The following is a 14886-nucleotide window of genomic DNA, read 5'->3' on the forward strand; positions in this document are numbered from 1 at the left end:
TTTCATTTTGATGTATTTCATTTTGATGCTTGTATTAATCCTTAATATTTTATATTCAATAGATAAATGTAATAAAATATTTGACACAGAACTGTCTGAAACGAGAAAGTCAGAAAAGAAATGTTTCGGTGCCTTCCTGTTGAACAGTTAAATGAAATAGGTTGCTCCCAAACTTTTGTGTCAATGAAAATGCATTTTTCAACCGAAAACTGTTCTGTCAAAAAAAAAAAAGTTGACCTGTTCTAGTAAAAAGGCCTAGGATTTCACCCAGGCAAGTTGGCATGGGCCAATTCCCCCAGAGTGCGTGACTGTGGCTGGAAAGTCCCAGCAGCTGGAGTGCCTGCATGGTGAGATTGTGATGCCAGCCAGATGAATCAGTGTCCAAGCCTGACTCTTGCCAACTGAATGACTGAACATTCTCTTGTTGTTCAAACCACAGCAGTTGTATGCCATTTTGTGTCCAATAGCTCCAGAGGGGGAGGAAACCAGTGGCAAAAGGCATGTGGGTACCACTCTCCTGGCAGGGAGCTCCTCCTGTAGGGGATTTGCAAAGCAACACATGAGAATTCACTAGTATTTGTGCCCTTTCATTTCCCACTCACTCACTCCGATTCACCTGACTAAACTGAGCTGCCTTCTGGCCCTACCTTGTTTCACTGAGGACCCATGGGCCCAACAGAGAGACTGGGAGCAGCATCCATGACCATGCTCTACCTTGAGCAGCAAAACAGATCCCTGTCTCCATCCCCTGTTCTCAGGCTTGGGAAGGAACTCTTCCCCCTGCTGGTTCAGTTGGGGGAGGGCTTTGTAAATAAGCAATTTGAATGTATGGGAGCTGTAGCCAACCAGGCAGTGAAGTGTGTGTCACCCTCCCCCTCTTTATTACCAGGCTTCTGATAGCTACATAATGGGTGGGGCAATGAATGGCTTTGTGTGGGAAATCAGAAGTCTGGAAAGTGCCCTCTGGCTTCTTCTGATTCATAGTTAGAGCCCACACAGAGGTTCCTACAAAACACACCCGTTCCTTCTGCACAAGCATATCCACATGCCCCATGTAGCTTTCCAGCAGAGAGAACACACCAGCCAATCCTCTGAATAAGCCAGTATGCTACTCAGTACCATAGCCCAGCCTACAGATACCAACTGCTTTCCTCTACAGTGCAGACAGTACCTCCAGTGCAGCTCTGTTGGACTGGTTTAGGTAGGGAGGAAAAGGTGTTTCCTGAGTGCCAGGCCTGGCTAGACTGACCCACAGTAGAACAGTAGATAAAAGGAGCTTTGGGGTGAGTAGCACTTCACAGAGTGCTTGGAATACCCTATTACCACAGTAACATTGTTTATACTGGCCAGAATTAGACAGGTTGGCATGGAGTTGGCGAGGTGTGATCCAGTGCTCAGAACTGCCACAGCAAACAACTTGACTGAGTCAACTACAGTGGAAGGTGATGGGTGCCTGCTAGAATGACAAGTCCTGTGAGAGATCCCATCTGAGATTTATGGGGATTTGTGCTCCCTACTCGCTTGTGGAATTCCCACCCTACCTGCCTTCTCCTTGTGATTCGCTGACCAGTAAACTCAGAGGGTGTGTCTAGACAACATGGCTCTGTCGACGTAGCCATGTAGATGAGGCAGGGTGACAAAGGGAAATGAAGCGGCGATTTCACAAGGCATAAAGGATCTGCCAACAAAAGGTTCTGGGGTCAGCAGATCCCCGTCTAGACTGCCGCACTGTGCCGACAAACAGCTGATCGGCACAGCACAGTGGCCATTTTTATTTAAATGAAGTGGTGATTATTTAAATCGCTGCTTCATTTCCCTTTGTCATCCTGCCTCATCTACATGGCTTCATTGACGGAACCATGTAGTCTAGACACACCCCTAGTGGCAAAGAGGTAACTAGATGGGTAGAACATCCTCACTGCTACCCTATTCTGTTTGTTTATGCTGAACTGATAAGCTGTTTTGGGGGAGTCTGTGGGCCTACCTCTATGCTAATAGGGGTATATCTGGGTTAGACAGGACAGGAAGGTTACCAGCTGCACTATATTTTCTTAGTGACTAAATGACTGGAGGAGTGCTCAAAAAGGAAAGCATAGGGAATTTTATTAAGTGTTTTCTGTGTTTTCTCATTATCCCTGACTGGGGAGCTCTGTCACCCCAAGACACTGTCCTATCAGCCTGCTGCCTGGAGGTGCTCTTGTCCCATGAAACACTGTGTCTCACATACACTTCGTGATTTTTTTGCCTGGTGCATCCAAACTCTGCATCCCTACTCTACTCCTGTACCCTACCATCCTACCACCCTCCCAGATCTACCAACTCCCAACTCACACCTGCACCCTCCCTCCTGTCCCTCCCCCACACCCCAAACCCACTTCCTGGCAGCCCCATCCCACACAATGAACTCCTTGGTTTTGGCCTCACCTCAGGGTGTGGGGGGGGCCTCACAAAAATCTACTAGCCTGTGGCCCCTCTTAGGCTTTGGAGTGTGAGGGGAATGTGAGGTTTCGTAGGGTTGCCAGGTGTCCAGTATTCACCCGAACAGTCCAGGATTTTCAGAGATGTCCGGTATTTTCAGAATTTTCCCCCGTCCAGGAGGCGAAAATGCCGGGCACCCGGCAACCCTACAAACACTCAGCACCCGGCCTCTCCCCCCCCCCCCCCGAGGCTCCCCCTGCCTCCCAACACCCCCAGTCCCCTGACCCCAGCCCCCATGCTTACCTGGTTTCCCAAGGCTGCCGGCACAAAATGGCTGCCAGCCAAAAGACCTAGGGGAAGCAATGGTTTCCTCTGGGTCTTAGTGCTTCCCTTCAACAGAATTCCCCCCCCCCCTTTTTTTTGGGGAGGGGTGGGAAGGTGTTCAGTATTTTTGTTTCAACCATCTGGCAACCCTAGGAGCTTGGGGGTTTTTTGCTTTTCACTTTTGTGCAGCCCCCGACTGATTTGTTTTTCTGTGGGTCAGTGGCCCCTGACCCACCCCGGGCCTACAGCAACAGAAAGGGTTGGAGAGTTCGTATAAATAATAATCTCTCCTGCCTCTGTCTGAATTTCACAATCCTCTCCCCCCTCCCCTTCCTGAACATGTGCTTTCACTTTACTTGCAGGTGTGGTACAGCTTGACGGCAGTTTTGACATTTTCCCAAGTGCTGCATCTTTCCCAGTGTATTAAAGAGAATGCTCATGCTGCGTGTAGGTGCCAGAGTCAGCTTTGTCAGGGCTCCCAAGGGCCCATTTGTTGTCAGGTGTGATACTGGCCCTGGATCCACAACAGTGACTCTGCCTCTGGAATGTAAACAGCCTCGGGAGACAGGTGTGCAGGGGCGAATGAAGCTCCCAAACCATTCAGCTTTAAGGGCTGCATTTACAAAAGGCTGCAGAGGGGGCTGGCTGTACAATTCCCCTTGAGTCTAATGGAGTAGCCTGGTTAACCCATTTATCCCTCTCCATTTCTTGCCCCTCTGTTGCGGAGCCTATTGAAACACGAACTAAGTCACCAAATGTGACTTGCCTGAGGAATCACTGGGAGAGCTGAGTGGCACCTCTCTGTGGAGTGGCCGCGTCTGTGTCTGCAGTTTATATTGCATAGGCCGTGCAGCTAGGAGAGGCCTGCCCAGCTTCCACTATCCAGCTGGGATCTGCCAGAGTGGAGTGGGGCCAGTGACTGTGGCTTCTCCTGGGCAATGCTGTAAATTCCAGCCAGGGCTGTTCCTGCCTGTACACAAAGCTAACGCTGGGCTGGAGCTGCAGTGAGTGGTCTGGCGAGCTGGGATTCTCACAGGGACAGGGACATGCACATGTACGCCTCAACCCTGGAAGATCTGTGGCTGGGGGGACTAATTGCCCAAGCTGCACTGGCCTGAGCTCTCCTTTGGAGCTTATCAGGCAGGGAATTTGGGTACATTTGTGAAACAGTTTGGCTAAAGATAGTCCATGGCCAGAAGTTGACCTCTCTGGATAAATAAATCTCCAGATAAGCTGCTGCCCTTGAGATGCTTAGATAATCCAGCATGTGATAATTTTACCTATTCTGCATTGCAGTCCCCACCGCACCCTTGTTTCCTATTTGGGTTGTAGAACATCAACACAGTGGGGACAGAAGTGAGAAACTTCCTGGTTCTATAGATTCTTGTATCATAGGATAAATTCATAGATATTACAGCTTTTGTCTGTGAACCCTCTTGCCTGGTGAGTGCCCATAACCCCGCACTCACTTGGGGGCACTCTCATCCATCACAGAGCATGGTCCAATCACAACAGAAGTGAGTGCAGTGCCTTAAGCTTCTTTATGGCTTGGCTGCCATGCTGCCAAAGGGAGCATTCTAGTCACAATAGCCTGTAGGCCAGAGTTGGGGGATGCACAAAGCAATCAGTTCTTAAAACAAAGGGCCCAAACCCAGCTATAGTCCCACAGGAGGGAAATAGGAACAGATGACCTCTCTAGTGGTACAAACTAATCAATGGGCAGAACTGGGTCACTTGAGCTCAGTCAGCAATCTGTGTCTCCCCCCCGCCCGAGAGCCAAATGGTCTGTCGCTGGCACCAAAGTGGCCTGAAGCCGGCTGCGGCAGCTGGCACCCCAGGCGGAAGGCGCGATCAGTGCCCCCGCCTGCACGGCCATCAATGGCCGTGACGTAATCACGGGGTGCCCCAGCGCCCCATGACGTCATTATCGGGCATCCAGGCCAGTGGCGCCCTAGGCAACTGCCTAGTTTGCCTAGGCTCATGGGCCGCCCCTAGGTACAGAGGAAAGCCTGGCAAACCTAGGGGAAGGCCTGGCAAACAGGAAGCATGGCACTTGAGAAAAGAAGCCCTCAGATTTCCAGATCCAAAGCCCTCTCAGTACTCTGGATGGGGTTGTTTTTCTCTGAGCTTTGCAACTACTGTCAAGCCTGCATCATGCTACAGGCTGTTTTGCTGGCAACACTCTCATCACCTCTGCACTCCTGGGAGCAGAGCAGGGGAGGCTGTATCACTTGTTCCCCCAGCTGACAGTGAAACAGTAGCTCCATTGGAGTCTCTGTCACATGGGATCACTCGCTCTGGAAGTCCCTGCGGGAAACTCAAATCAACCACGGCAGCTCTGCTTTGCTTCATGTGGCGGTTCCATCAGGCTTGTGTTCCAGCCAGTTCTGCCTTGAATCATGCCGGTTCTGTCCCTCGCTTGAGCTCCTCACATCAAAGCTGGGAATCAAGTCCTTGGGGACCGTGACAGCTACAAAAACAATTCAACTATTTTTCCTGTGCTACTAAGTTTCCTTTCTGTTTGTGAAAGGCTTCTCTCAGCTCTAGGCATTCCGACATCTTTTAAAAGCGACAGTTCCTACAACACCAAGGACTGAGAGAGCTCAGCTCCATTCCCACTCTGCCCCCACCTCACACCCATGCCCACTGGCCAGCTGAACGGCATCTGAAACTTATCTATTCCCATGCATCTCAGTCCTGCCCTATCACCCTGGACAATACTTGGTCCCTGTGGCATACCCTAACGATCCACCCACTCAAGCTATTTGCGGTTAGGAAGGATTGAATTCCAAAGTCAAGGGCCCCTCAGGGAAAATATCCTGCCACCAGCCTCCCTTCCTCCTTTTTTAAACCAAGTAGTGCTTAGTTTGTAACAAGTAATTGAACTGCCAAGTCCCAAGATTTTGTTCTGAATTTACATTTTTATTCCACACCTATGCAAACATACCTAGGTAATGTAATGCTAAAGTAAAAACTTCATGCATACAGAGAAATGTACCTTTAAAGGGGAAGGAAGAGGGAATTTCACAAGCCAAGAGACTCTCCCAGCTGGGAGTATGGGCAGATGTCATCATGTGCAATCTTCCATGGGATGGAGTGCTTGGGGTACTGCTGCAGCCCCAGAAGGTATGCAGAAGCAGGGGCAATGTGTGTGGAGCATGAGGGGGCACATGCCCCCAAATTCCATGGGTGGGAGGGATAAGGGGCCAGCCAGCCAGAAGCTGGCAGGACCAGAGTCCCTGGGCGTTCAGGGGAGCTAGCAGGGGGATGGGGAAGGGCTGGTGCCCAGAGCAGGGGTCAACCCCCCCCCCCACTCACCAGCAGTGGCAGGGGAAGTGGAGCAACATGGCCCCAGCTTGTTCTGCTTTCCCAGTGCATCACTCGGGTGAGGGGTAGGAGCACCCCTGCACTCACTGGTGGGTAGGGTTGCCAGATGGTTTCACCAAAAATACCAGACCCCCCACAAAAAATAAATAAAAGTGCCAGGAAAATTTTGTTGAGCGGAAAAAAAAAAACCAACCAAATGTACCGGGCCACCGAAATGCAATTGCCAGGCCCCTCCCCTGCCACTCCCCCCACCTCCGCCACATGTCCGTCGGGCACCGAGCCAGAAAAAACAGAAAATACTGGACATTTTATGTCTGCAATTTTCTCAATTTCTTTACTGGACAGAAGGCACCAATACTGGACTGTCTGGTTCAATATCGGACACCTGGCAACCCTACTGGTGGGAAGCAAGTGTTGCTCCACTTCCCCTTGCTGTTCCGGTGAATGTGGGGGGCTGGAAAGTTCCTGCTGGTGCTGGAACCCCCAGGCCTACTAATTCCCTGGGTTCTTGAAGAAGAGGTGGGGTAGGGGTGGAGCGAGGGCAAGAAGAGGACGGAGCAGGAAGAGGTGGGGCCAGGGGTAAGAAGGGGGTTGACCTTTGACCTGGCCCTTCCCTGGGCTGGGGGGGGGCAAATGGCTTGTGGCCCCCTGTGTGCCCCCTCACCAGTTGCCCCAGCGCGAAAGGTGGGGGAGCCAGTATAGGGAGATCCTGGAATGCAGTCCCTCCCTCAGCTGCAAGGGGAGGTGAGCCTGGATATGGTAGGCCTGAAATTCAATCAGGGACTACAGCAAGTCTTTTCCCTCAGCAACACTATCATCTCTTGCTGCCCATTTCTCCTGTCCTTGCTGTGCCTCTGCATTTTGTCATTGATCATCACCCTCCAAGCTCTCTGCTTGCGCGCTGAAGCACGAGTGACCTCCTGGAACATATCTTCCCTCATCCTCTTCTTTCTCTTCCTCAGCTGGCCCAGCTGCTCCTCTGGTGTGGACAGAAAGGCCCAGAAAACTGCATTTGCAGCTGCAGAGGTTCCCTCCCCTGCAGGCTCGCCAGAGCTGGACAGCTGGGACTGGCTAGAATGCACAGGAGTCAAAACAAAGATCCTCACTCGCCATGCTGCCAGATCCCACTATTACCTGTCCCCCATATTCCTCCTCCTCCTCTGTCTTGATCAGCATCTCAGTCTCAGGGATCACCCTGGGGGCCTGTGAATCCTACCTCCCACCCTCCACGTATCCACGGGTTTCTTGTCTGGGGAGGTGGAGCCGCTGCAGAGGAATGGCAGGCAGCATCTTGTTGAAGAGGCACGTCTGTGCACCCGAGAGACTATTTGCTTCCTTTGCCTTCTGGCCTGCTGGCCACAGCTCCTCAATTTTCATGTGACACTTTTGCGGGTCCCTGTCATAGCCCTTCGCTCTCATGCCCCAAGTGATCTGGCTGTAGATGTCAGTTCCTACAGCTGTTTCGGAGTTGTGCCTGCACACCCTCCTGTTCCCACAGGCCCAGGAGATCCACCACTTCTGGTGTACTACAGGTGAAAGCCAGTCTGCCACTAGAGCTGTCATGCTCAGCTGGGCAGTTGTTAGGTGAGGTTTCCACACTGTGCACGCGCCTCTTGGGAATTTCCTTTTCCTTGGAGTCCGGGAGATCCCATGGTTCTTCCCCTCATTCCAACCCAGTGACCAGCTCAGGTTTGGCAACGTGGAATCCCAGCGAGGTTCTCACTGAAGAAGGTTCTCTGACCAGGTTTCAGCAGAGCCCCTTCCCCCTCCTCAAAGGTCACTGAACCCTGAGACGGCTCCACCACAATCACTTCCTTCCCCGTCTCCTGGGAACATGGGACAATCTAGCGAAACCTGCAGCTGATTCCTCAGTCTTTCCTAGAAATGATGCGGCTGGAGTGTGGGAAGGGGGACCCCAACCACTTGTGGGCTTTGCTCTGGGTGAGGCTCCTGGGGAGAAGTGGGAATGGCCTAGCGGCAGCCTCCAGAACTTGGGGTCATAGAGATGCTGGAACTCAGCCCTGCATGAAGTAAGCACTGAGTCCAGCCGAGAACTTGCACATCTCTGCTGATTGCAACTGTGGCACTAACACAGAGCTGAAAAAGCAAGATTGTCCCAATTGTGGCCTAGGGATATTTTTTTCCCAGTGGAAGACCACAGAAAAACTTTGAGGGGAGAGAAGGAAAAGTGAGTCCCTCTGCTGCAAGGGTTAAGTAGAGTCTGACTCTGTCAATGAGCAGCACCTAATAATAGGATCAAGAAATGGGTAATTGACCTAGCTCGTCTCCCCCCCTCACCCCCCTCTGCTAAAAGGGAACAATCACTATCCCTTAATCCCAGAATCCCTTTGCTGAATCACTCAGCAGTAAGTGACTGGGGCCAAGTTTCCAGATCTTTCACCTGCCTAGAAGTGCTAGAAACAGTCCTGCCATCTGGGCACCCTGGATATCCACCTCTGCTGGTTCGAGGAAGTAAACCAACGTGACCTTGTCTTGTTGACTTATTCCCAGCAGAAGAATCAGCTTCAATTAACTTGACTGGATGATAAAGATCATTGCTGTTGACAGTAAATTCAGCTGCCTGTTCGCAAATAGCAATTGTCAGATTTTCCAGAGCGCCTTCCTGCTCTTTAACCTAGAGACTCCATCTCAGCGGGTGGGGAAGGGGAAATGGGAGCGGATTAGATTTATACAACAGCTCTGACTGGAGCCTCTTCCCCTGCCGCCTCAAGCAGGGGATTAACAGTGTAAGAGACAGTGAGAGTGGAGAAGTCAGGAGTGTTTCTGCAGCCCAGAACGATACCAAGAATCATGCTGCTTGTCAGTACCTGTGCTGGGCTGTGTGTCACCCCTGCTGATTGAAACTGAGGCACTAAAATGTGTTTTCATGTGGTTCCATGAATGGTTTTGCAGACTATGCAGTTTCACTGGCGGATCCCTTTCCAAGAAAGGCACATATCGATTTTAGAGTAACAAAGGTGGGCCATGGTCCAACACTCCCAGCCTGTGATTTCCTTGAGACTTTTCAGTGTGTGGTAAGTGAGGCGCGAGCTTGGGGTGGCAGTCTGGGTTAGAATAACAGCACGCGGCAGGTCAGCACTGACATGCAACAGCACATTGGGGGACTGGAGAAGATGGTGGCAGGGTAGAAGCACAAGAAGTGCACCAGCAATTATCCAGTGTACAGGAAGCGTAAGTAGTTAACTTGCACACAACCTGTCCCACCCAACCCCTTTCTGGGCTGCAGCCAGTGCATTCTCACTCACTTTTACAATCATGAAATTTGCCTGTTCAACATTATGGGGGACAAGCGTCTTTTTATTTTAATCCCTAATATTTTGCAGTGCCATAGATTTGCTCCAAGTCAAATAAACTATGAGCCTCTTCAGACTAGTTGTGTTAACTGGAAGTGAGTTTAAAAACACAAAACCTGTGACTGGGAAATGACCGTCTCAGACTAAAATGAAACTTAAGAAGCCTGGGCCTGAGCCTAATTCAGAGGGGAAAGAAGAAGCTGAGAGGAAGGAATGTGAAATGCCAAGGACCTAGAGTGGGAAACGCTTGCCTTGCTGCATGCTGTATAAAACAGTATAATTGCACTATTAAAGAAAGGACGTACGAGTAAACCAGTGCTGTACACTGCTGTATGGAAGCCCAAAGTCAGTCTCCTAGCCCTGGGAGATGAGCCAGAGGCAAGATACTTAATGGATGGGAACCAGTAATATAAAAACAAAATTCCATCTTCTGCTTGTCCCTCCTGTGAGCATATGGTTGGTTCAAATACTTTCATAGCCAATTTTCAATTAATGTGCAACCCTTACACAGCACTATCTCATCACTGGGTCTCTTGTCACAGCCCCGATTCCAACCTGAATGCTGGCACGAAAACATTCACAGCTGCCATTTGCTAAGATAGTAATGAATCAGGAGTTAAACTGTGCAGCTGTCCCTGAGCAAATGAGAGGTGGCTGCCAGCCTGTGCATTTGCAATGAAGGAGCTGCCTGAAGGCCTACTAATGAATGACCCAGCTGCTGTGGCACTTGTTTGGCACTGACCCACTGTGGATAGATTACATAGGGTGCATAGTACCACTGACCTCACCCAGTAATTACTGGGGCCTTTATTAAGAGCAGTAGGAAACATACAGAGAAACCATAAATTCCTGTTGCATTCCAGGAGGAATCATCTCCTCCTACATTATTCAGTGGCCTTTGTCATTGCCATAGGAGGCTTTGCTTGGGCAGTGAGTGTGTTCTCTCTCTCTCACACACACACATATGCTCTCTCTCTCTCTCTCTCTCTCTCTAAATTAGGCAATGCCAGCTGTGAAGGTTGCCCTTGTGCTCTTGGTTTGGCCACTTTGGGCATGTACATTATGATTCAGGCTTTGATGACATGGTCCCAGAGTATCTTTGCACAGGACCCCAGAGAATTCAGAGCACAGTTCCCCATTGGCAAGCTGAAAGGCAGAGCTAAAGCACAGGAACCCATGGCTCAGGAGAGCTCTCACCAGGGCCTAATGAAATGCATCCTAGAATACTCAAGGAGCTGATAGAGGAGGTCTCTGAACCTGTAGCTATCATCTTTGGAAAATCATGGGAAACAGGAGAGATTCCAGAAGCCTGGAAAAAGGCTAATATAGTGCCTATCTATAAAAAGGGAAATAAGAAAAACCCAGGAAACCACAGACCAGTTAGTTTAACTTCTGTGCCAGGGAAGATAATGGAGCAAGTAATTAAGGAAATCACTTGGGCTACGTCTACACTGGCCCCTTTTCCGAAAGGGGCATGCTAAGTTTCAACTTCAGAATAGGGAAATCCGCAGGGGATTTAAATATCCCCTGCGGGATTTAAATAAAGATGTCCGCCGCTTTTTTCCGGCTTGGGGAAAAGCCGGAAAAAAGCATCTAGACTGGCCCGATCCTCTGGAATAAAGCCCTTTTCTGGAGGATCTCTTATTCCTATTTTGAATAAGAGATCCTCCGGAATAGGGCTTTATTCCGGAGGATCGGGCCAGTCTAGACGCTTTTTTCCGGCTTTTCCCCAAGCCGGAAAAAAGCAGCGGACATCTTTATTTAAATCCCACAGGGGATATTTAAATCCCCTGCGGATTTCCCTATTCTGAAGTTGAAACTTAGCATGCCCCTTTCGGAAAAGGGGCCAGTGTAGACGTCACCTTGGAAGGTGGCAAGGTGATAGGGAACAGCCAGCATGGATTTGTAAAGAAAAATCATGTCAAACCAATCTGATAGCTTTCTTTGATAGGATAAGAAGTCGTGTGGATAAGAGAGAAGCGGTGGATGGGGTATACCTAGACTTTAGTAAAGTCTCACATGATATTCTTATCAATAAACTAGGCAAATACAACTTAGATGGGGCTACTATAAGGTGGGTGCGTAACTGTCTGGATAACCGTACTCAGAGAGTAGTTATTAATGGTTCACAATCCTGCTGGAAAGGTATAACAAGCGGGGTTCCGCAGGGGTCTGTTTTGATACCGGCTCTGTTCAATATCTTCATCAACGATTTAGATATTGACATAGAAAGTATGCTTATTAAGTTTGCAGATGATACCAAGCTGGGAGGGGTTGCGACTGCTCTGGAGGATAGGGTCATAATTAAAAATGATCTGGAGTAATTGGAGAAATGGTCTGAGGTAAACAGGATGAAGTTTAATAAAGACAAATGCAAAGTGCTCCACTTAGGAAGGAACAATCAGTTTCACACATACAGAATGGGAAGCGACTGTGTAGGAAGGAGTATGGCAGAAAGGGATCTAGGGGTTATAGTGGACCACAAGCTGAATATGAGTCATCAGTGTGATGCTGTTGCAAAAAAAACCAAACATGATTCTGGGATGCATTAACAGGTGTGTTGTGAGCAAGACACAAGAAGCCATTCTTCCACTCTACTCTGCCTTGGTTAGGCCTCAGTTGGAGTATTGTGTCCAGTTCTGGGCACCGCATTTCAAGAAAGATGTGGAGAAATTGGAGAGGGTCCAGAGAAGAGCAACAAGAATGATTAAAGGTCTAGAGAACATGACCTATGAAGGAAGGCTGAAAGAATTGGATTTGTTTAGTTTAGAAAAGAGAAGATTGAGGGGGGACATGATAGCAGTTTTCAGGTATCTAAAAGGGTGTCATAAGGAGGAGGGAGAAAACTTGTTCATCTTGGCCTCTGAGAATAGGACAAGAAGCAATGGGCTTAAACTGCCGCAAGGGAGGTTTAGGTTGGACATTAGGAAAAAGTTCCTAACTGTCAGGGTAGTCAAACGCTGGAATAAATTGCCCAGGGAGATTGTGGAATCCCCATCTCTGGAGATATTTAAGAGTAGGTTAGATAAATGTCTATCAGGGATGGTCTAGGCAGTATTTGGTTCTGCCATGAGGGCAGGGGACTGTACTCGATGACCTCTCGAGGTCCCTTCCAGTCCTAGTAATCTATGATTCTATGATCCTGCTCACAACAGCTTTAGAGAGATGTGATGTCTGTGTGAAACATTGATCTCAACATCCCTTGTGTTGCTGAGGTCTCTCCTCACCATCCAGGGCAGGGGGGTGACAATGTTTCACTTACAAAACCAGCACTGAATTCAAATACTGCCTCAGCAGCTGTCAAGTAAGGTAGAGGTAGCCATCCCCCCCACCTCTGTCCCTTAGCATAAAGAGCCCAGGAATGCTGCAGCTTCTTTCTGAGACATGGTTTTGGGCAGGTGCTGCTGCATGCCATAGGCTTTGCTTTGTTTCTGATCTCCTGTGGCAGCCTCGCACCCTCGCTCTCTGCCTGACATTTTACTACTTGTGCACATAAGGTAAATGTCTGGCCCTTCAGGTCATGTCAATATCAACGCTTATGGGAGTTACACAAGGAGCATTAAGCAGTATTAGGCTGCATGGAAGGATTTTGACAGTCAGGAATCCAAGGAGCTAATACTGAGTGAGCCCAAAACCTGGCGTGACACAAAGCAGACAAGGGAGCTCCTAAGAGAGCACTCACTCTATGTCGATTTCTTTGCCTGTTCTGACTGAGTAAGGACTGCATGGTTTTTGCATTTAACTAAAGCTTAGCGGCTTATCACTGCTACAGTCTCTCTGGCAAGTCATACATTTACCTCACAATTAGGACGCTTCATGGCTTGAAGGTAGGATGACCAGCTAGCTATTAAAAAATAGGAGGGCGAGGGTAGAGGGTATTTGATGCCTACATAAGAAAATACCTGAATATTGGAATAGACCCTATAAAATCAGGACATCTGGTAACTTTCCTTGTAGGTATGGTTGCAGGACCCTCAGATAATTAAGCCATCTGGGGTTTTATTGGGTATGAGTGACTCATGTTTTCTTTTCTATAGTAGAACGGAATAGATGTGCAGAGCAAATCTTAAATGACCACATAGGTTGGAGTAAATAGCTAGTGACACCAAACTGTAAATGTGCATCCTAAGTATCAGGCAATTAAATCCTTTCATGAGTCTGCCCAGTTAATTATTCCAAAATAAATACATAAAATGAAAAAGTAGAGATGAGGGGGAGGCAATCTCTCCGTCTCCGAGAATATTTCCAAACCACCACTGAACATCAATCTGACCTACCAGATCCCCCCTACCAACACCAAAGGAAAAATAATTCTATGTGGACTCCCCCTGACGGTCGGAATTACAATCTGGATTTCTATATACACAGCTTCCGCAACAACGCACAGACTGACATTATTCGCAAACGACAACAAGCGACACACAATCTTAGCCGCGCTGAACACCATGCCATCCAGAGTCTCAAAAACAACCTGGACATTGTAATCAAACCAGCTGACAAAGGGGGTGCTGTGGTCATTATGAATAAGGCCGACTATAACCAGGAGGCAACCAGACAACTCTCGAACACCACATTTTACAAACCTCTCCCCTCTGATCCCACCTTGGACTACCAAAAGAAACTACACTGTCTCCTTAAAAGCCTCCCCACAGCTACTCGGGAACAAATCCTCACAGAATCACCTTCTGACCCCCGACCAGGATTGTTCTATCTACTTCCCAAGATCCATAAACCTGGGCACCCCGGACGTCCCATCATCTCTGGTATTGGCACGCTCACTACTGGTCTATCCAGCTATGTAGACACTCTTCTCAAACCCTTCGTAACCAATACCCCCAGCTATCTCCGAGACACTACTGACTTCCTAAGGAAACTACAAAACATCGATAACCTCCCCAATAATACCATCCTTGCCACCATGGATGTAGAAGCTCTATATACCAACATCCCACATGAAGACGGATTACAAGCAATTAGAAACACTATCCCAGAGGACACTACTGCCAACCTGATAGCAGACCTATGTAACTTTGTTCTCACCCACAATTATTTCCGGTTTGAGAACAACTTATACCTCCAGATCAGCGGCACAGCCATGGGTACACACATGGCCCCACAGTATGCTAACATCTTTATGGCTGACCTAGAACAACGTTTCCTCAACTCCCGTCCCCTTTCACCCCTCCTCTACCTACGGTACATCGATGACATCTTTATGATCTGGACACATGGCCAAGAAACACTGGAGATATTCCACAGAGATTTCAACAACCTACACCCCACCATCAACCTCAGCCTGGACCATTCTACACGAGAGATCCACTTCCTGGACACCACCGTACAAATCAACAATGGAAAATTAGACACCACTCTCTACAGAAAACCCACTGACTCATACAGTTACCTACATGCATCCAGCTCCCATCCAGAACACACCACACGATCCATCGTCTATAGCCAAGCCCTTCGATACAACCGCATCTGCTCTAACCCCACTGACAGA

At 48.9% G+C, this 14886-nt stretch overlaps 1 pseudogene; it reads right to left on the reverse strand.

Annotated features, from left to right (window-relative positions):
* Nucleotides 1-5090: 5090 nt before the first annotated feature.
* The window catches only part of LOC149523806 (uncharacterized), a 43972-nt pseudogene continuing 34176 nt past the window's right edge, over nt 5091-14886 (reverse strand).

This window comes from Pelodiscus sinensis, chromosome 11 (assembly GCF_052426305.1).
Source record: "Pelodiscus sinensis isolate ZL-2025 chromosome 11, ASM5242630v1, whole genome shotgun sequence".
Taxonomy (NCBI): domain Eukaryota; kingdom Metazoa; phylum Chordata; order Testudines; family Trionychidae; genus Pelodiscus; species Pelodiscus sinensis.